Source organism: Mirounga angustirostris, unplaced genomic scaffold (assembly GCF_029215605.1).
Source record: "Mirounga angustirostris isolate CCGP_5_RB_7025 unplaced genomic scaffold, mMirAng1.0.hap1 SCAF_8, whole genome shotgun sequence".
NCBI lineage: Eukaryota > Metazoa > Chordata > Mammalia > Carnivora > Phocidae > Mirounga > Mirounga angustirostris.
This window is the reverse complement of record NW_026991716.1, coordinates 63,733,295-63,754,919: the sequence shown is the minus strand read 5'-3', so window position 1 is coordinate 63,754,919 and position 21,625 is coordinate 63,733,295. Positions and strand designations below refer to the sequence as shown.

The window sequence follows — 21,625 nt, the reverse complement described above, 5'->3', positions numbered from 1 at the left end:
TAGAAAAAAAAAAATGGTGATACCAAAGAAACATTTCATCTCTTGGCTATACATTTCTGAAATCCTGAGAAGTGAATTCCTATGAATTCTTTTGATCTCCACTCTCTGGAACACAGGGCACCTGTAAGGCAGACCCAGTCACATATGAAAGCCACATAAATGAAAGGCAAATATGGATAGAATTAGTACTCACAACTTGCAACATACGTTGAATAAGAGTTTTCTCTTTGGCCAGAGCCTGCAGACATTCTATTCTAAGGAGTGCCCAGCTACTGTCCACTTGTATTTTTTATCAGATTTGGGGGAGTTGTTTGGGGTTTTGGTTTTTTGTTTTTTGTTTTAGTTTTTCCTTTTTCTTTTTTCCTGGCTGCAACTCAACAAGTTTAGGGGAACTTTCATTTATTTACTGCTTCAGAGATTGTGATCTATCTCCTTCAACTTTACTCCATTCCTGCCAAATCTATTGGCAATGGAAAAATGTCTAATCGGCACACAGAAACTTGCTGGAAGAGATAAAGTTTTACCAGTTGCTACTCTATTTCATGTTCTACCTATTACCAAAGCATTTGATAGTTCAATACAATCAACTCTCCATATATTATTCTAAAATGGAGATGATTCTCCTAAGACAGCAGGTCTCAAACTTTTAAGTGTTTCAGACTCAGCTGAAGGACTTGCTAAAACACAGATTTCTGGGTCCTACCTCCAGAGTTCTGATTCAGGAGGTCTGAGGTAGACTTTCAAGAATCTGCCTTTCTAAAAGTAAAAAAAAAAAGAATCTGCCTTTCTAACAAGTTCCAGGTGATGGTGATGCTGCTTGTCCAGGGACCACACTTGGAGACCTACTGTTCTAGAATATCCTACCTGATTCTGCAGGTCATACAAACAAATCCAAAGGAGTTCAAGTGTAGACCATATACAATGATTAGTTTCAATCTTGTTTTGTGCAAACTGTGATTATGGCATAATGAGGACCATTATATTTTTTAAATGTGAGGTGTGAATTTGGGCAGGGTTTCTCTCTGGCACGTTGCATGAATGTATGCACATAAGTATGTATGCTAAGGAACTCACTTGATGATCTGGAACCCCAAATTTCAAGGGAGTACAGAACTAAAACTTTGAACTGGGAAGATTAGGGTCACCCAATGGTGCCTATTGGTGTCCTTTGCTAGCAATCTACACTCCATTGTGGATTCATCTCATAGCAGGAACCAAGTCTAAGAGAGAGATCCTCAGCAAAGAAAACTGAATAAGGAAAAAGACTCAGCTTAAAGAAGTTGCTATTTGCTCTTAACTTCAGTAAGGTATCCAAACTGAATATTTTCCAGATGCTAAGGGAACAAGATAAAACTCAAGAGCTTCACCATGAACAAACAAGGGACTTGGAAGGAAGGAATTCAGGCATAGGCAAATGTATGGCAGCCTATTTGGGGCTAGAATAACTCCTTATCTTAAGATAAGGGCATAAGGGAGTGTGAAGCATTGGCCAATTTACTACTGCTTTTACTGGGACACAATGTTAAAAACTGTATTTTGAGGACTTGCTTATTTTTATAATGTTTGTAAATTTTGGGGTTATTACTGGTCCCTCCTGGCTTTTCATTTCTTTAAATTGTTGTTGCTCTTTGTATCACCTATTAGAAAATAATTCTAGTCTCTTTTAGCTGAGTATAAAGGAAGCAAATATTTTTTTTTCATAGTTAGGACAAAGAGAAAAACTGAACTATAAGGGCCAAGAACTGTAGGAATCAAAATGATAGATGCCACAAAGAAAAGCAAGAACTCAGGAGGAAGGTTATAGAACACTTAAATATCACACTTGGACATTTGCCACCAGAGGGTTTCTTTACTCGATCCCTAGAGAGTTTATGTATTTTTATATGAGCAACCCATTTGGGTGCTCTAGGCTTCCTTGTTCCAGATCAGGTGTTTCCAGGAGAGAAGGGTACATTTCATTGTCTCAAAATCTTAATATGTAGAGGATGTGGTCAGTAAATATTTGTTTACTAGCTAATTGTTCTATGTGCTGGATATATTAGAGTAGGGGGCATAGAATTCCCTCTGCCCCAGAGCTTACAGTCTAGTGTGGTGCATAAACAAGTGAACAAACTGTTACAATGGTTTGTTAAATGGTACAATGAGAGAATTATAGGAGGGCTAGAAAATAAACACATGGAATATCATGTAAGGCTTTATAGAAGAAGTTCAATGCCAGCTGAAAGGGTAAGGCAGAGAGAAGAGAGTGCCCAAAAGCCCAGCAGTGAGTGATACACATGAACTGAAAGGAATTTAGTATAACCAGAATGCAAAACAGTGAGATGTTATAAGCACAGCAACCATATACATTACCAACTAAACCAGGACACTTTGGAAATGGAATGGAGTTGCTATCAATAAACATAGTGGAACAATAATGGTTTAAACTGAGATGTATGATCACTTTAATTATGGTGCACATTAAGGAGCTTGACTTATGTTAAAGACATGGGAAGTCCTTGGGAGAATTACAAACAAGAACACAGCATGATCACATTTGTATTTTAGAAAGATAATTGTGGCATCTGAATAGGCTGAAGGTGCCATACTGGAAGAAGACAGAGCAACTGACAACTGTTCAATAGTTCAGCAAAAAATGATGGTTACTTAAACTAGAGAAGTGCCTTAAAAAAATGGAGGTCATGGATGAATTCCAGGGCATCACAGAGGCTGACTTGAAGTCTACCTAGGAGCTATGGAAGGTGCTAATCAGGCCAGGGAAAGGGCTACCAAGAAGATGTGTTTGACTTGTTTTGCCTTCAAAATTTGGCAATCCATTCAAGGTCATAACTTTAATTAAGGAATGCTGATCAGCTTATAAGTGAGAATCAACCATGTTATATATTGAAAACAGAAATAACTGTGTTAACAACTTCTGAACTCCTCCAGAAGTTTAACTGATACCAAAATAAAACAATATACTTTATATAAATTGGGAAGACTAGATGTCCCAATGTTCTACACTTGATCTTAGCCAAAAGGCCGAGAAGCGATAGATGTCCCAATGTTCTAATATCAGTTTTTATTTCATTTAAATCCACCGTGGTCAATCTCAGTTAAAAATCAGTATCTCATCTTGGGTTAAGAAAAAGTTTCTTTGATACAATAAAGGAAGCATGATTCATAGAAGAAGAAAAAATTAGTATGTTAAAGTTCATCAAAATTAAGACTTCTGCTCTTCAGGACATTTTTTAAAACATTTTATTTATTTATTTATTTGAGAGAGAGTGTATGAGTGGGGGGAGGGGCAGAGAGGAAGGGAGGGGCATGCTCCCCTCTCAGCAGGGAGCCCAATGCCAGGCTCCATGCGGGGCTCCATGCCAGGCTGGATCCCAGGACCCCGGGATCATAACCTGACCCAAAGGCAGTGCTTAAATGACTAAGCCATCTAGGTGCCCCTTCAAAAGACATTGTTAAGCAAATGACAAGAAAAGTCAGACTTGGGGAAATGTTTTTATGTCACATATCTGATTAAAGATTTATTTTCTAGGGGCGCCTGGGTGGCTCAGTAGGTTAAGCCACTGCCTCCGGCTCAGGTTGAGATCTCAGGGTCCTGAGATGGAGCCCCACGTTGGGCTCCCTGCTCAGTGGAAGTCTGCTTCTCCCCCTGCTGTTCCCCCTGCTTGTGCTCTCTTGCTCGTGCTCTCTCTCTCAAATAAATAAATGAAATCTTTAAAAAAAAAACTTATGTTCTAAATACATATTTTTTAAAACTCTCATAGCTCAATAATAAGAAAACAAACAACCCAATAAGAGACAAAAAAATCTGAATGGAAACTTCACCAAAGATGATATATGGATGGACAAATAAGGACATAAAAAGATATTTGACATCAGTAGTTGTTAGGGAAATGAAAATTAAAACCATAAATTAAAATTGCTTCACATTTATTACAATGGCTAAAATTGGACAAAAAAAAAAAGACTGACCATACTAAGTGTTGACAAGGATGTGGAGAAACAAGAACTTTCATGCACTGCTGATGGGAATGTAAACTGATACAATCACTTTGGAAACAGTTTGGCAGTTTCTTAAAAGTTAAGTCTTTCATATATTCATCCATTCTACTCCTAGGTATTTATCCCAAAAGAAGTGAAAATATATGTCCACAAAAGGATGTATACACAAATGTTCATGGCAGCTTTATTTGTAATAATTAAAAATCGGAAAAAACACAAATGGCCACTGATAGGTAAATATATAAACAAATTGTGGAATATCCATGCAATGGAATACAACTCAACAAAAAAGGAAAGCAACAAACATGAAAGAATCTCCAAGAAACCAGATCAAAAAAAAGGATAATATACAGTATGATTCCATTTATACAAAGTTCTAGAAAATACAAAATAATCTATAGTGACAGAAAGCAGATCAGTGGTTGCCTGGGGATGTGCAGGAGAAGTAAGAGGGATATATTTTGCTTTGGGGAGCAATGGATATATTCGTTATCTTGACTGTGGTGACAGTCTCACAGGAGTATACATATGTCAAACCTTATCAAATTTTACACTTTAAATGTCCAGTTGTTGTATGTAAATTCTACCTCAGTAAAGCCATTAAAAATAAAAAGAAGAAAAAAATCAATCACCCAGAGTGCTGAGACTTTCTGATGAGCTGAAAAGAAAAGCCAGAAAGTCTTTTGTGAGATCATCACCTACATTGGAACTGATTATCTAAATGTTTTTACCCCTAAATATGAGCAGAAAGTGCAAGAATAAGCCAGGCCAAAAATGGGCTATTAAGTAAGGTGATCATACCTCCCAGTTTGCCAAGGACAGTTCCAAATTATACCTATTATCTGGCATAATTATTAAATAAGTGGCCTCGCATTCTCAAAAGTGTCCTTTTTTGGAAACAACCAATCACAGATATTCCCCCACGTTCTAAAATTCACATTACATCACTTTGCTCTTACGAAAGACCTACATTAGTACCTGTTTTCAGTAACCAAAACAAATCCTCAGAGGATTTTTGCTTTTGGGAAAAGTGAAAATAACATTCAGCGTTTGTTTGCAATGAGCCCTTAAGAGAACTAATGTGCACCACAAGCAGTGAGAGTGGCGCCCCCAAGAGCCTTCCCCGGGAACTACACTCAGAAGCTCAGCATCAAAGGGCCACAGCTCTGAACTGCGTCTGTGAGCCTCTGTGCTTTACCTCAATTTAGTTTATGCATCCATTAGCAAGATGTGTCCTAAGGTATAAGAAAAGCCTAAGGTTTGGGGGTCTGGAGGTGTTTAAAAATGTTTCCATGTAAATTAATGGTAATTGTTTCTTCACGTAACACCAGTTCCACTTATAAAAGTTGTCATAGGAACGTCTACTTCCAGATTAACAGGGAAGCTGTACCCAGTCACTGTACTCTTAGGCAACCTAGGAAGATGTGATCATCTTCTGGTATTTGAGGCAGAAAAGCCAATCTGAAAATCACCAAAGTGGCTATTTTAAAACGAATTTCAAATTAGGCTTCAGCCCATCCCGGAAGATTTAACTAAAATAGAATTTGGTTGCCAAAATACAAATAAAATAACGAAAGCAAGACATAATTGGACTTTAAATGAAAAAGCAGAATATGAACCAAAGGGTCAACAGCCATTCCCAGGATCAATAGCACGTTCATTTGTTTAGCACCCACAAAGTATTAAGACTGTGCTGAATGCCGGGAATACACATTTTGAATGAGTAGCATGAGCAAATAGGATGGTTGTAAAGCAATCTTTCAAAAACATGCACAGACTGGGCCAGCTAGTTCCTAATAGTAAGATTATTTCTAATGGTGTCAAAAAATCTTGAGGACAGGATAGGACTCTGCTGCAAGAATTCTGAGCTCATTACCTTCCATTTCTTTTGAGGAACTATTTTGTTTTGGCAATATTAGGCACTAAGTAAAGAACAAATTAGTTAATTTTCACTCAATGTATTTTCTTAGGCTAAATTAACAGCTTTTGCCAAAGGCAAGCGTTATCTTGCTGCCTGGAGAAAGCCTCCTTATTGGGTCTATGTACAAATATAGTAATAGTTGTAATCATACGTTTGTTTTATTCTCCTGGTTATCACATCATAGGGTTTGTGTGAAAATTAAAATAAATTATACATGGAAAAAATAGATATTAAATGCACAAAATATAACCAACTAGTGTTGGTTAATTTGTCAGAGAGGCAGGAGGAAGCCAAATCAATGATCCTGGGCTTTGATCTCTTCATACCAACCAAAAATCCTTCACAGCTGAGGATGGTAAGAGCAATAAATGGGTAAGGAATGCCTTCAACCCCAGGCACCACCTCTCATTTATTGCTCAACACTTTGCCAGGAAGAAATCTTGGATCACAGAGGTGTATGATGCATATGTTATTTCTGTCCTCATGACATTCAAATTTGTCTGAAGAGATGAGTTTAGTATTATGTCAAATTCTCTTAACTCTAAAATGTCAAAAGGCCTATTTACCCAGCCATTATTAGAGATGCTCATTTTCAGCTAATTAAACCAGGTATGGTTGTGAAAGATGATGACAACAAATATAAACCTTGTGATCAGGCCATATACAATAATATCTGTGCAGTAGCTTTTTAGATACAACATACATAAATGCTAAGGGATAACTCTGAATGTCAGAAATTAATTGGCGAATTAATTTACCTCAAGTCTCATCCACAGTGATGGGGAATTCCATGCCTCTAAAGAAGCTATGGGAGCACAGCTGAATTGGTCTCATTCATTCTGCTTAACTTAGAGGTACAAGTAGAGCTTTTCAGGTCTTCTCTGAATCTTATCAGCATCCCTAGAAGACTGAACACATACAAAAAATATAGAAAAAAAAAAAAAGAAAAAGAAAAATTACACACAAGTAGGGTGCAAGGAGCCTGGCCGGGCCAATCAAGAGGTACAAACACTAGCATACTTTTCTCATGACTTTGAGAGGTGAGCGAGCGCACCCGTGGAATTGCGCGTTTTCCAATGCAGTTCACGATCATCTCAAACATTCACAACAAACACCAGGTGAAAGCGCTGATAAACATGAGACACTGTCCCCCAACTTCTCTCAAAGAGCCCCTAGACACTGTAGATAAAAACTGTATTTCACCCCATTATTTTAAAAACTAATAATTCTTCAACTTTAAATGGCATATTTCAGTTAAGTAAGAATTTGTGCCATTTCTCCATCTCTCTGAATAATGCATTTCTTCTCACCATAATTTATTTTAATCCCCATGGTAGGTGAGGACACCGTTTATGGTTTAAGAACATCGGGGGGAATAAAAGGTCAATCTAGAGTTAGTTGTGGTAGTGAAAAAATATCTGGCCAGTATATTTCATGGAATGTTTTGCAATCGCTTTTAAAATCTCTGGAAAGCTAACACTGAAGAACTTTATAGAAATTAAGGAATTATTGGCAAGCCCTGTTGACTGAGACAGCTCAATGGAAATATACTAATCCCAAAAAATAATCAAATTCTTGTTCCCCTTTTTCTTTCTTTAGGAATCACCTGCCATCTAGTGGATATAATGCAATATAGTCATAAATTGCTTTCTTTAAAAACAAGCAGCAGTACTCACTGAATAATGTAATAATGTTTTTAAAATAAGAACCGGGGAAGAAGCTTCTACTACTACACCCCCCAAAAATAAACTCTATCTGGTAAGGACATAAAAGAGCCATGGTGGAGTCCTTTCTTACCAAAGCTTTCAAAAAACATAATTTTCATGCTTGACTAATCAAAAACCAATTCCCATTAAATCCAAGCAAAATCAAACTAAGTTTAAAAAAAAAAAAAGAAAAGGGGCGCCTGGGTGGCTCAGTCGTTAAGCGTCTGCCTTGGGCTCAGGTCATGATCCCGGGGTCCTGGGATCGAGTCCCAAATCGGGCTCCCTGCTCAGCGGGGGGTCTGCTTCCCCCTCTGCCCTCTTCCCTCTCGTGCTCTCTGTCTCTCATTCTCTCTCTCTCTCAAATAAATAAATAAAATCTTAAAAAAAAAAAAAGAATTGCTACTGGGGTGCCTGGGTAGCTCAGTTAAGCATGGACTCTTGATCTCAGCTCAGGTCTTGATCACAGGATCCTGGGATCAAGCCCCATCACCCCCCTTCCCAGCCCCTTGAAGAAGTCCTCCCTCAGTGGGGAGCCTGCTTTCAGGATTCCCTCTTTCTCTGCCCCTCCCCCACATGCACACACAAGGACTCTTTCTCCCTCTCTCAAATAAATAAATCTTTAAAAAAAAATGGGGGGCCTGGGTGGCTCAGTCATTAAGCGTCTGCCTTCAGCTCAGGTCACAATCCTGGGAACCTGGGATCGAGCCCCGCATCCGGCTCCCTGCTCAGCAGGGAGCCTGCTTCTCCCTCTCCCACTCCCCCTGCTTGTGTTCTCTCTCTCTCTCTCTCTCTCTGTCAAATAAATAAATAAAAATATTTAAAAAATAAAAAATAAAGAATTGCTATTTTCACACTTTTGTGTTATTTTTGTGCTTATTCAATAAATGAATTTACTTCACTTCAGTGTACTATAATTTTAACATTTATGCCAAAAATCATAAAATCAGTAATTATTTATTGAGCACCTCTAATGATGTATGCTATGGGAAATCCAAAAAAGTAAGAGATGTAAACCCAGCTTTTACATTTACAATCTCATCGAGGAGAAAAGAATAACCCAAATGGAGTAATTAGCTACCATGCTAACTTAGTTGGTCCAAAGGAAGGAGAGATCAGTGAGGACTGGAGTATTGGGGCGAGTATGATGGTGACACTTTAGGTGCCTTTTAAATATAAATTGGAGACAAATGATCAAATCCTTGGGCCTAGAGACAGTGACGATAATTTTTTATGGGAATGGGGAATTAATATCTTAATATAAGGGAAAGGAAAATGGATCTGTAATGATATAGACTCATGAGGGTGGCCATATACGAGAACCTGGGCCATACTGTGCACTGATCAGTTATCACCTGAGCAAGAGTTGCAACATCAGGAAGATATGTATGAAAAGAGTTACGTTACATGGCTACTACCATCTGAGTCATTAGACCCTTCCTTATTTGCTCTCAGTTGAGCAACTACTGGCTGATTGTAGATGGAATCAAATTTCTGTAATTAGACTCTAAGAATACTCTTGCAAGCCTTCCCATTCACCAGAGAGTCTCCTCATTGCCAGACTCTGAAAATGTCCGCAAAGGGAAATTGGAGTTCATAGAGCCCGAGCATTAGTGAACTCCCCACCCACCCCTCCAGGTGAGGTGTTCCCTCTGCCGAAGGTGGGGGGAGGGGAGCAGGCTGCCCTTTGGAGACTCAGGCTGCTCCCTGGAGGGCCAGAGCTGGAGCCCCTCACCCTAATCAAGGGCCACCATCCTCATCCCTGCCCCCAACACCACCAGTGGCTTTTGTTACTTTTAACTGCTGTTGATCTTACTTTAACATGAATTTATTGTGCTCTATATTTTAAAGAAATTCTTGATTCTAGAGTTAAATTTTTCTGTTCTTACCTACCTATTCTTTGACTTCGGGGCCCTCTTTATTTATAGGACCTATAAAGTAATAATTAAAATTACCATTTGTTGTCCACTGTACACCTCTCACTTATGTTCTTTTAATATTAACAAAAGTCCTAGAAGATTATTATTGTCTCACTTTTGTAGATAAGAAACTGATGTCCAGAGAGGTTATGTAACTTGCACATCACACAGAAAGAAACAAAATAGAGACTTGATTTTAGATCTTTCTGACTTCAAATCGTGTGTGTGTGTGTGTGTTGTTTATTTTATTGGACTCTACTGCTTTCTGCTAAAGAATATATTTTAAAAAACTATTTGATCTTCTTTTGATCTTTCTCTGCTGGTGGTATAATCTCCAGAAACATTTCCTCACAATCCACAAACCTTGATTTAATCAGATGAATTAGATTTGGAAAAAGACCTTTTAGGTCAGGGAGTACAGCTTCCTGCCAAGAATAGGATTTTCCCCCATAAAGCATTTATTGCTCAAACACATTTATAATAAATATCACATTTTTCTGTTGCATACGCCCAGGAAGCCATCCCGCCAATATCTAAGATTACTGTAAGTACTGTCAAATATTCACCATCTCCCATCTCAAGCCTCTTGCAGCTATAGTTTCCTACCCTCCAATGTCTCTACTTCCCAGATGGAAACATTCTGCCATTTCTACTCAAGAGAATCATTTCTTCAGTAGCTAAATTGTCACTTGACTCCAGTAGGATGAGGTTAACAGAAACAAGGTTTCTGTCACCAGCTAAAGACTTTCACAAAGAACAAAGTAACCTAAACTCACACCTGATGAGCAGCTAAGTATTCTCAGAAGCCCTGTTAGCTGTCACATTTCTGGCAAGCACTTGCTCCTAAAGTTCTTTAGGAAAGAAGGGTGGGGAAAGAGCCCATATGAGTTCACAGGCCCCGTGGAACTACTGGATATCCCATTGAAACAACATGAGCCAGTGAAGCGTTCTTTTTTTTTTTTTTTTAAGATTTTATTTCTTTATTTGAGAGAGAGAGAATGAGAGAGAGCACATGAGAGGGGTTAGGGTCAGAGGGAGAAGCAGACCCCTGCCGAGCAGGGAGCCCGATGCGGGACTCGATCCAGGGACTCCAGGACCATGACCTGAGCCGAAGGCAGTCGCTTAACCAACTGAGCCACCCAGGCGCCCCAGTGAAGGGTTCCTAAGGAGAAGAAAGTCCCGGTTCCCTATGAGCTAAAACCACCCAAATTACACTGTAAACAACTTCTACTGTGTCCCAAGCAACTTCTATCAAGATGAAAGTAGCTCAAGATTTTTCTAGGAAATGAACCCAAAGTCAAAGTAGCAGCTTCTACCACTGAATTCTCCTAATTAAGGAAGACATTGATAAAAAGGTATTGGAGATTTAGAAAACTTTTTTAAAACTTGCAATAATGTCAAATACACACTTTAACTCAATAAACTTGAAAGGGACACTAGGTCACCTTGGTGGGGGTTAATTACTTTGGCAATGCTGGTCTGGAAGGAGATGGCACAGATCATGGAAAGCAAAAGCCACAATTGAAGTACAGAGGGAAAGGCTGCTAGCTCTCCATCAGTGCAGCGGGAATATCCAGGAAAACCAAGTGTCCCCTTTACTGAAAATCTGTATTGCAATTAACAAAAGCTAAAAGATTTTTCTGAAGGATAACTGGGGCAGGGGCAGGAGATAAGATAGAGAGAACCCATACTTTGAAATCTGCCATACTTGAAGCAACTGAGATTCTGTAAAGAAAAAGCTAAAGGGTAACTAACAGCGCAGAGCCAGACAACTGTGGGTTCAAATCCTAACTCGGCTACTTACCACCTAGGAGAAGTAACTTGACCTTCCCCTACCTGAAAACTGGAATGTTGTGAGGATTAAATGACATAATGTCTAGAAGCACTTGGCACATGGCCTGGTATATCTACCTGCTCAATAAATGGAATTTACAGAAATAGAGGGGGCTATTAGTGCTATGGCCATCACTAATTGTCCATTGCCCAAAATGGGAACAATATCTAAAAATTTTAAGCTAGTAAAGAAGTCTTTCCTCATCTTTACCAACAAAATCACCCCCTCCAGATACTCCAGAGGGCTGCTTGACATCTCACTCACCTACCACCTCCAGAATCACATCAAATAGGCCATTTCAACACACTCATCCACAAAGTCAGCGTCAGATCTCTAAAAGGTACTGCAGATCCCAGCAGACGTCTTACTTATAAAAGTCTCTAAATCCTCATCAGGTAACAACCACCCGGGACACGCCTGTGTTCTGACAAAGTCAGAATTATTGACTGGATACAGCAAGGGAGGGTACTCCAGAGCAACCACAGAATGCCACTCAACAAAACGGAGGAGAGTAGTGTTTTATCTAAAGTCTGACTTCTGTGAAGGATTCTGGCCAGTTCTGTTTTGGTTGCTGTTTCTAGGGCAAGATTAGGAAAAATGGAGATTTAACAAGGGACTGGGTGCTGTCATGTGGTAAATACTGGATATTCCCAGTATTAAGTAGGTATAAAAAGCCCACTTGGGAGCATCATTCAGAAAAATGCATTTACTCAAAGAGTGGGTCATTACAGCATTTGGCAGTGGTTGCATGACCTTGGGAGAAATAATGTCTCCTGTTAGTTTGGCAACTAACTTATCTGGGTCCACAGGACGGCTGCTTTTTCCTTTTTCACTCTGAGTTGATTTTCACTCTCTCTGTCCTAGATAGATTTTTCCTCTACGTGGCCCCCTAGAAACTGGGTATAGGGTTGACTAGAACTCTGTGCTATCTCTGAGACTTTTCTGTAAGTCTAAAACCATTCTATTTTTTTTAGGTGGCCTCTACACAATCACTAACAGATGCTTATTCTATCTTCCTACAAGCACCACTTCATAGGAAAGTAACTCCATTTCATGTTTAACATCTAAAATTTTTTTTAAAGATTTTATTTATTTGACAGAGAGATAGGCACAAGTAGGCAGAGTGGCAGGCAGAGGGAGAGGGAGAAGCAGGCTCTCCGCTGAGCTGGGAGCCCGATGCGGGGCTCGATGCCAGGACCCTGGGATCCTGACCTGAGCCAAAGGCAGCTGTTTAACTGACTGAGCCACTCAGATGCCCCACACCTAAAATCTTAATTCTTCTTCATTTTCAGCCAAAATATGCTTTGTCCAAAGCTACCCTTCCAAGGTCCCAGATAGGTTTCTGCAAAGCTACATGGAATAAGTTTACTTCCTTTTCCAAAAAAATTTTTTTTCTCATTATTTTAGCCTTCAGATTCTTCTCCAAAATAAATCTCTGCCTCAACCCCCCACTTGCCCATCTCTGGTTTCACATCCAGATGCCAGTGGACCCTCTTTAAACTAGGCACCCTACTGGACAGAGCACTCTGGTGTGATCTGACCTTGTCAGTTTGGGGCATTACACTGTGGTGGTAAGGTCCATACCCACATCGCCCTTTTCAGCAATAGATTGTGTTGGCTCATGTTGCGCTTGTGGAAGTAAAATCCTCTACATCTTTCGCATATGAACTGGGGTCGAGCCAGCTTTCCTCTCCACATTTCTAACCAAGCTATACTCACACAGTTTATTTTTTTAAGCCAAGCATAGAACTTTACTGGTAGCGTTCATCTTGTGAGTTTCTCCCACCTGTCAGCGCTGAAACAGAATTGAAGAAGACTAGGAATCAGAAAGTCTGGGTGCAAATTCTACTTCTCTAACTACTTGCAAACTTTAAGCAAGTCATTCTACCCCCTGGGTCTCGATTCCTTGCCTTTGGACAATCTCTAAGATCTCTTCATTTCCCCTGCTACCCCTATCATACTAAGAGTCAGTCTATTGAACTATGTTTCATCTTCATTTCACTGATGAAAAAAATGATTCAGAGGGGTCAATTAATTTGCCCAACATTGTATAGTTCCAAGATTCTAGCAAGCACCGTCAGGGGCTAAAGCCTATGCTCTTTACCCCACTCAAAAGAGTTCTTTTACATCACTGATCTCTCCTCTGCTTCTGCACACAAAGCTATCAAGAACCTTCTTAGCCTGGGAAAAACTGTCTGCCCCCAGGTAACCTCCACTAGCTGCTCCATCCTATTCCCCCCTCTACCATACACCTGCTCAAGGGCCATCTGTACCCCCATTCGAATCTCACTGTTCACTTGTTTCTTTGTCCCCTGAAACTCAGGATTGTTTCCCTACACACCACTGAAACTGGTCTCTCAGCCAGTAGACCCAAGGGCCTTATCTCAGTCATTACCACCATTGATTTTTCTGAGCCCACTTTCTTCTCCTCAGAGCTTCCATAAGGTTTTTGTTTGAACTTTTCTCATTTCCAAAAAGCTTCAACTATCATCTCTACACAAACAGCTCCCAAATCTGCATTACCAGCTCTAACCTTCAGACATTTATGACAGGATCACTATTGTGATACTAACTTTGGATGGACTCTCCCAGTATTTTCCTTTTCTGCTATTCCAAACAGGTAGCTTGGCCCTTAGAGAATTTTGCTGTGTGGAAATGTGAAGGCCCTACTAGATAGAAATTCTGTCCAATGGCTGTAGGCAGGCTTGTGGTAGCCTTTGTCCAAAGCACTAATAACTCAAAAGCTATAAAGCAGGTAAAAATCCACAGTGATATTTAGCAGGAGGTCAGAGTGCTAACGGGCATTTTGCCAATCTCTCATAAAAGTACAAAAATATTCTCCTTTCAGCTAGAAGAAGAACAAGTGATAAAGCTTAAGAGGAGGTCTGGTTACCTACATGTGTAAATAAATATGGTTTGTTTTAGGGCCAAGAACATTTTTTAAAATCCTTGTCCATTTGCATGTCATGGAAACAGTCAAAACAATCCATATGACAACCTTTTAGTGCAAACAAGAATGTGCTATACACATTGCTGAAACAAAACAGAAACACACCAGGAAAAAGTGAGAGGCAAGCTCAACTGAGGATTCCCCATGTATAAAAAAAAAAGAGAGAGAAAAAGTCCTCTTCATTCAATGATGTACTTATGAACACTAATTAAATGTCCTTCAGGGGCACCTGGGTGGCTCAGTCGGTTGAGCGACTGCCTTCGGCTCAGGTCATGATCCCGGGTCTGGGATCGAGCCCCACATCGGGTGAGCGGGGAGCCTGCTTCTCCCTCTGACCCTCCCCCCTCTCATGCTGTTTCTCTCTCGCTCGCTCTTTAATAAATAAATAAATAAAATCTTTAAAAAAAAAATGTCCTTCAATGTTTTGTGAAACAGATGGGAATTTTATTTGGTGTGAAAATTTAGAGATAATATGAAATAGAAGAACAAAGCTTAGAAACCCAAAGACCCCACCACAACCACCCATTCCACCCCCAAAGTTGATAGTCAATAAAAAACTAAATTTAGACAGACGTTTTTAAGAGACTACAATTTAATTTTATAGTACAATAAAAACTAAAGATCAAAGATTAGAATATTTCTATAACTAATCTATAAATTCTCATATAAATCTTAGACTATTATATGAAGATTTTCTCATTTATATTTTCCAGAATATTCATGCCAGCATGAAGATAGGTCAGTTTAAAATCCATACAACATGTTGCAATGGAGTAGATTTTTTTCTTTTTTTAGTTAGATTATGTATGGATTATTTAAAGACAGTTTTATTTTTCATTTCTTTTGAATTCATTGTTTTCATTAAGAAAACATATTCATGGTAACAGTACCATATTAGTAAAGAATTTCCAACGTCACCCTGCTGGTTTGGAAATCTTAACTACCTGAGGTGGTAATTTTTCAGTTATGGGAGTACACAGACTTCAGGTTGGCAAATTGAGAGGAGTGTGTTATGTATATGAAAATATTTTTATTTTTTTTAAGATTTTTATTTATTTATTTGAGAGAGAGAGAGCATGAGAGGGGGAGGGTCAGAGGGAGAAGCAGACTCCCCGCTGAGCAGGGAGCCCGATGTGGGACTCGATCCCGGGACTCCAGGATCATGACCTGAGCTGAAGGCAGATGCTTAACCCACTGAGCCACCCAGGCGCCCCAATATGAAAATATTTTTAAACTAACCAAGTAACATCCCATTGTGAAAATTACAAATTATGGTTCTGACCATCCTGGGGAGAGAAAATAGGTTAATAGTGGTAAATTCAGGTTAGGAAAGTAAGAAATAATTTGTAATTGCCTTCAAGCAGAGAAACTAAGAAAGAGGGCAGGTGGGAACATTCAGAGAGTACAAGTTGTCCCTAATATCCATCTTTCCCCTTCTTTCAGAGTACTCTACTTTTTAGCTGTACACATGGCCACCGAGAATCAACACTAATTTTCAAGAAGCTAGAGGTGGCTATGCTGACTTTATGCTCTATCCAATGAGAATGAAGTAGAAGTTCCTGTGACAGCTTTCAGGAATCCTCCTTAAGAAACAATTGGTATTAGTACCATCCTGCTGTTGGAATGCAGATATAATGGTTTGATCTCCATTTCAAACTATGAGGACAAGGAGCACAACCTCCTCTGAAATGACAAAACAAAAGGCTAGAGTTGTGTGGGTCTTGAGGACTTTGTGGAGCAGAATTGCTATACTAGCCATAGACTGCTATATTCATTCCCTAGTGCTGCCCTAACAAACTACTACAAACTGGGTGGCTTAAAACAACAGAAATTTATTCTCTCCCAGTTCTGGAGGCCAGAAGTTGGAAATCAACATGTTAGCAAAGCATGCTCCTCTTGCTAGCTAGCTCTTCCTAGTTTCTGGTAGTCGCTCATATTGAGGAAATGTAATTTAAAACAAAATCTTCTCTCAATCCAGGAAACCTCTCCATAAAGGTAAAAGAGAAAGAAAGAATTGTATTATTGAATAAGCATCAAACCAGAATGTGATGCACATCACAAGCAATCCACTAAGAGATGGCAAAAACAGAAAGAAAGCTCACCCTTTAATATAGCCAAGCAGACACAACCTATTCCATACATGTTCTTGAAATAAACAATGACTAGTTCTCAAGAAGACTTGACAACTCCATTTGTCACACACAGATTCATCCTAGATCCACCTGGTAGCTGAGGTGGCCATCTGTGTTTGCAAACTGGCTTTATCCAAAGGAAAAATAAACTTCTCATATTTTTATGGCAGGAGGTGGTTTTGGAGGGAGGTGTCTACCCACCCAAGGAAATTGGGAAAAAGAGATGCTATCTTAATGATTGCATTTCAAAGAGATTGCACTCAAGTCCTTGAGAAAGACACTGCTGTGGGGCATAAAGCTGGCAAGAGATTTATTTAGCTTTTAAAGAGATTTACATACATTTCAAAGAGATAAAGAACTTACAATTAAAAGTTTTCTCAAGTAAATACTGTAAGAAAAGGGAGGAGGGGGGAGTCTCTTATTTTCAAATGAGGCCTCTTATTTTTAATTTATATCTGCCCTTACGTTGGCAATCTTTGGCATTCCTTCGCTTGTAGACACATCGTTCTAATCTCTGTCTCCAGCCTCACTTGGCATTTCTTTGCGTGTCTCTGTGTCCAAATTTTACTCTTCTTACAAGAACATCAGTCATTGGATTAGGGCACCCCCTAATCCAGTATGACCTCATCTTAACTTGGTCATATCCACAAAGACCCTATATCCAAGTAAGGTTACATTCACAGGTACCAGGGGTTAGGACTTCAATCTATCTTTTGGGGGGACACAACTTAACCCATAATGATGACCTTTTCACAGAATTATATGTTGGAGAAAAATTCTAACATGGTTAAGGCACCATTATTTGTGGTCTTTGTTACAGACAAATAGTTCTGAGTTCTGGAAGAATCTGGTGACAAAATAAGGTCTTGAAGAATCCTCCACTAAACCAGGTCAACTTCTATCCCTTGGGGTGCAGGGAACACTCTTGAAAAGATGCCCTGGGCCATCTCTTGTGTCACTTACCCTTTACCATCCCAACCCCCATCCTAGTTACCCTTAAAGCACCAAATCAGTTGCAATTGAGGTGTTGTCTACATTTTATCTCATCTAGCTGATACCTAAAATTGTTTAAGAAGAAAAATAAAACCTTTTAATTTCTTAATTAGCATGAAAGCCCTAACAGACAGATGCTACTTGTGGCAACATTTTATAGTGAATGAGTTCCAGTCAAAATGCAGTCAAGCTATCAATCAACAGATATCAATTACTGAAGTGAAAATCTTGGCTCTTTTTCTAGGGAGAAGCGAGTGTTGAGAGCAGGAAAGTTCTGTTTTCCAAAGGTCATATTCAGAATAATACAATCAAAGCAAAAGCAATTTTTAAAAGATAAAGTGGAAAATAGATTCAAACTCCTAAAATATTTAAATATTAAAAATTTATTACTAGACGACCTAGTGAAATCCTGAACATGCCATCACAACAAAACAAAAAGTCCCCTTGTTTTGGTCCTGTGGTAATTCCAAACGGCCTGAGGCAAACTTACTCTCCTTTGTTGCTGTAAGATTGTAGATTTTGCCAGGGCAGAAAAGTGAAGGACTTAGAATGAAGCCAGATCTGCAGAGATAAAATGTGTGTGTGCAGATTACCCAACAGGAGGTCGCCTACAACAAGCACCGAGAGATGGAGCATCTGAGCTGGACTCTCTATTGCTTAAAGAAAGTCTTTACAAAGGCCCAAATGTTCAAAGGAAAAGAATGTCAGAATTCTAGATTTACACCAGGTTAAGTATCACCTGTGTAAGGTCCAAAGCAGTACAAGCAATCCTGTAGAAATCATATATCCCAAATGCACAGGACTGTGATGGAGCAAGTAGGCTGGTCAACAAACCCATGAGCAATAACACACAACATGTGGCCGTGGCAGAGATGGCAAAATGAGAGGCACTCCAGGTAATTTTTTTTAAGTTTTTATTTAAATTCCAGTTGGTTAACATACCGTGTAATATTAGTTTCAAGTGTACAATATAGTGATTCCACCCTTCCATACAACACTGGGTGCTCATCCCAAGTGCCCTCATTAATCCCCATCACCTATTTCACCCATCCCCCACCCACCTCCCTTCCAGGTAATTTTAACCTCCCTATAACATTTTCTCTCTGAAGCCTCCTGATGTTTCCAGGGTCCCCACAACACAAAGCCATTTTCTAACCAACAATGTTAATAGGTATCTCCATTAGCATAATAGACATGGTACTGAAAAAAATGGCTTTGAATTCTACATTTTATTAAGCTGAATTCCATTTATTAAATTTGTTTGCTAATAAGAGAATAATATTCTAAGTCATTTTGGAATGCAAACAACACTACTGTAAAATACACGGTTACCTCCTACTTTCTTTTCTGTGTAGACCTGGACTGTCATATTTGCATTTTGCTCAGCAGACAAGAGACACATAAGAGCTTCTCTAAAAGAGGTATTTCACATGAAGAGATCAAAAACTCTTTGTGGCAAAAATAATGAGATTGTTACTAAACAACAGGAATTTTAGGATTCTGCAACCCTTGCATTTTACTTGGATTAAAGTCTCCAGGTGTTTTATTGTAGTGACCCGGTGGGCAGCCATTCTGAAGTACCCCGCTAAAATATCTCTGACTGCAGAAAGGATGGCAGATGGTTGGAATGACAGAAAGCACAAAAGGTCTTGTTTACTTAGGAGTGCAGTTATTCTCAACACATTAGATTAATTCAAGGAACCTGTTGGAAATGAGGGTTGGAAATGCTGGCTCTCACAGTTTCTGATTCACAAGGTGTGGAGTAAGGCCTGAGAATCTGCACTTTAACTAGCACCTCCAAGTCATCTGCTGCAGGTGATCAACAGACTATACTTAGAAAAATGATGCTTTAAACTTTAAAAATTAAAGGTTGTAGTTTATTTGTAACATGTAGGCCTCACTGTGTGTCCCAGCAGCCAGGCTACCTTTCATTTCCCACCACCACACACACCACACACACACACACACACACACACACACACACACACTGTGACTTTGAGTTCATCCAGTAGATTAAACTCCTTGCACTTGGGGCAATCTGCCATCAGGTGGTAGAGATAATCTGATTCTCTTCTCTGATAGACTCGCTGTTTAATAAATGTCCTTGAAATCCCATCCACTTATTGCAGTGGTTTTGCTTCAAAAATTGGTTTTAACCAATCAATTTAACCAATAATTTGGTGAAAGAAGTGTCCATGTATATGGCAGTTCAACCCACAGAAACTCTTTGGTAACAAAGAACATTAGCACTTAAGCTCCAAGAGCTTGAGGCCCACACAACTCTCTTTTAAAACCTTGAGCCTTGAGTTTGAACATTAATTGGAAATTAATAGTGAAATTATGGTAGATTTCTGATCAAAGGATCACCTTAGAAACCTGCAGGAGTTGGAACTGCATTCCCAAACTACCTTTGTAGTACCAAAATGTAAAGTAGAGATATTGGAGGAAATTGGTGAAAAGTTCCCTGGTCAGTTTGTTTTAAGTAAAACTTTTCTTACCTAATCAGTTATATTGAAAGAGGTTGAAAACAAAATCAAAATCAAAAATACTACCAACTAGAATAACTTTTGGCATCAGAATATGAGAAAACCAAAATGTGCTGGAATTCCACAAAGAAATAAGGTATACGCAGATGTTTCAATTCATGAAAAGCAGTCAGTAGCCAAAAAAAAAAAAAAAAACACCTTAACTGAGCTTTCAGGCTCTTAAGCCTATTAGTAGGATGAACAAAATTGGGTCCCTACAAATTTCTGTTGAGCAAACTACATAAGACCATTTTAACCATCTAATATGGAGTAGTAAAGTAATAAAATATCTAGATATTTAGTCTTTAAATCTATGTATATTTAGATTGCATTAATCATTATCAAACACATTACCCAAAATGTAGATTAAAAATCCTGCTCAGGGCGCCTGGGTGGCTCAGATGGTTAAGCGTCTGCCTTCGGCTCAGGTCATGATCCCAGGGTCCTGGGATCGAGTCCCGCATCGGGCTCTCTGCTCCTTGGGAGCCTGCTTCTCCCTCTGCCTCTCTCTCTCTCTCTGTCTCTCATGAATAAATAAATAAAAATCTTTAAAAAAAAAAAAAATCCTGCTCAGGGGCACCTGAGCATCTGACTCTTGATTTCAGCTCAGATCATGATCTCAGGGTCGTGAGATCAAGCCCCCCGAGTCTGGCTCTACACTGAGTGTGGAACCTGCTTAAGATTTTCTCTCCCCCTCCCCTCTGTCTCTCTTAAAAAAAAAAATGAAAAAAGAAAACAGAAGGATTGCTTGACAGTTACAGAACCCATGCTACTGAATGCATTGTGAATATTTTCCAAATATTTGACATTTAAGCAAATACTATAAAAGACAACAAAACAATAATATTTATATATGCCTATTAAAGCCTGGTGTTACTAATTCTTTTTTTTTAACATTTTATTTTTAAGTAATCTCTACACCCAACGTGGGGCTTGAACTCACAACCCCAAGATCAAGAGTCACACACTCTATCAACCGGTGGAGCCCCTAGTGTTACTAACTCTTTATAACTGGAATATCAATGAGATCCTCATAATAAAATAAGTAAAGAATGTCCTAGACCTGTTCAGATTCTCTTCTCACATCATCCATGTTACTACCATCCTTGAAGGATAGGTCACTGGAAACACATTTGCCAAAAAGCAAACTATCAAAAACTGGAAAAGAAGCCCAAGAAACTGCAAGCTAGAGGAACTAAGCCAAGGACAAACAAAATAGCAACAGGAGGTCAAGTGTAGGGGGAGTCAAAAGCTAGAGAAAGTAAGGTCAAGATTAGAGATGAAGACTAGTTGGTGGTAACTGTGTGAATGCCAATCGTGTGATTGGTATCTGTGGGTCAGCATGCAGTACTGGAATAAAGCTTGACTCTTCAAGGAGTTAAATATGCTCAGACACCATCTTTGCCCTCAGGCTTCCTACCACCATCCAAACTGCCATACAGACAACAGAAAGAGGCTGATGCCTTCCCAACTTCATTTTTTGTATAACTTTTTTTATAGTTATATAGTCCAGGGCTCATTTAAGTTCAGCCAGAGGCTCCCAGAGATGCTTCTTCAGTCTGCATCTCTGAGGGCCCACAAGCCCAGCTAGACTGGTTCTCTTCAAACTACTGCTCCCAGCCACTGCATTTCCTCTATCCCTGAGGAAC

The 21,625-nt window shown here is 39.3% G+C and overlaps 1 pseudogene; it reads right to left on the bottom strand.

Moving 5' to 3' along the window:
* Positions 1-2,858: 2,858 nt before the first annotated feature.
* LOC123838104 (U2 spliceosomal RNA) lies at positions 2,859-3,033 on the bottom strand (annotated as a pseudogene).
* Positions 3,034-21,625: the final 18,592 nt, after the last annotated feature.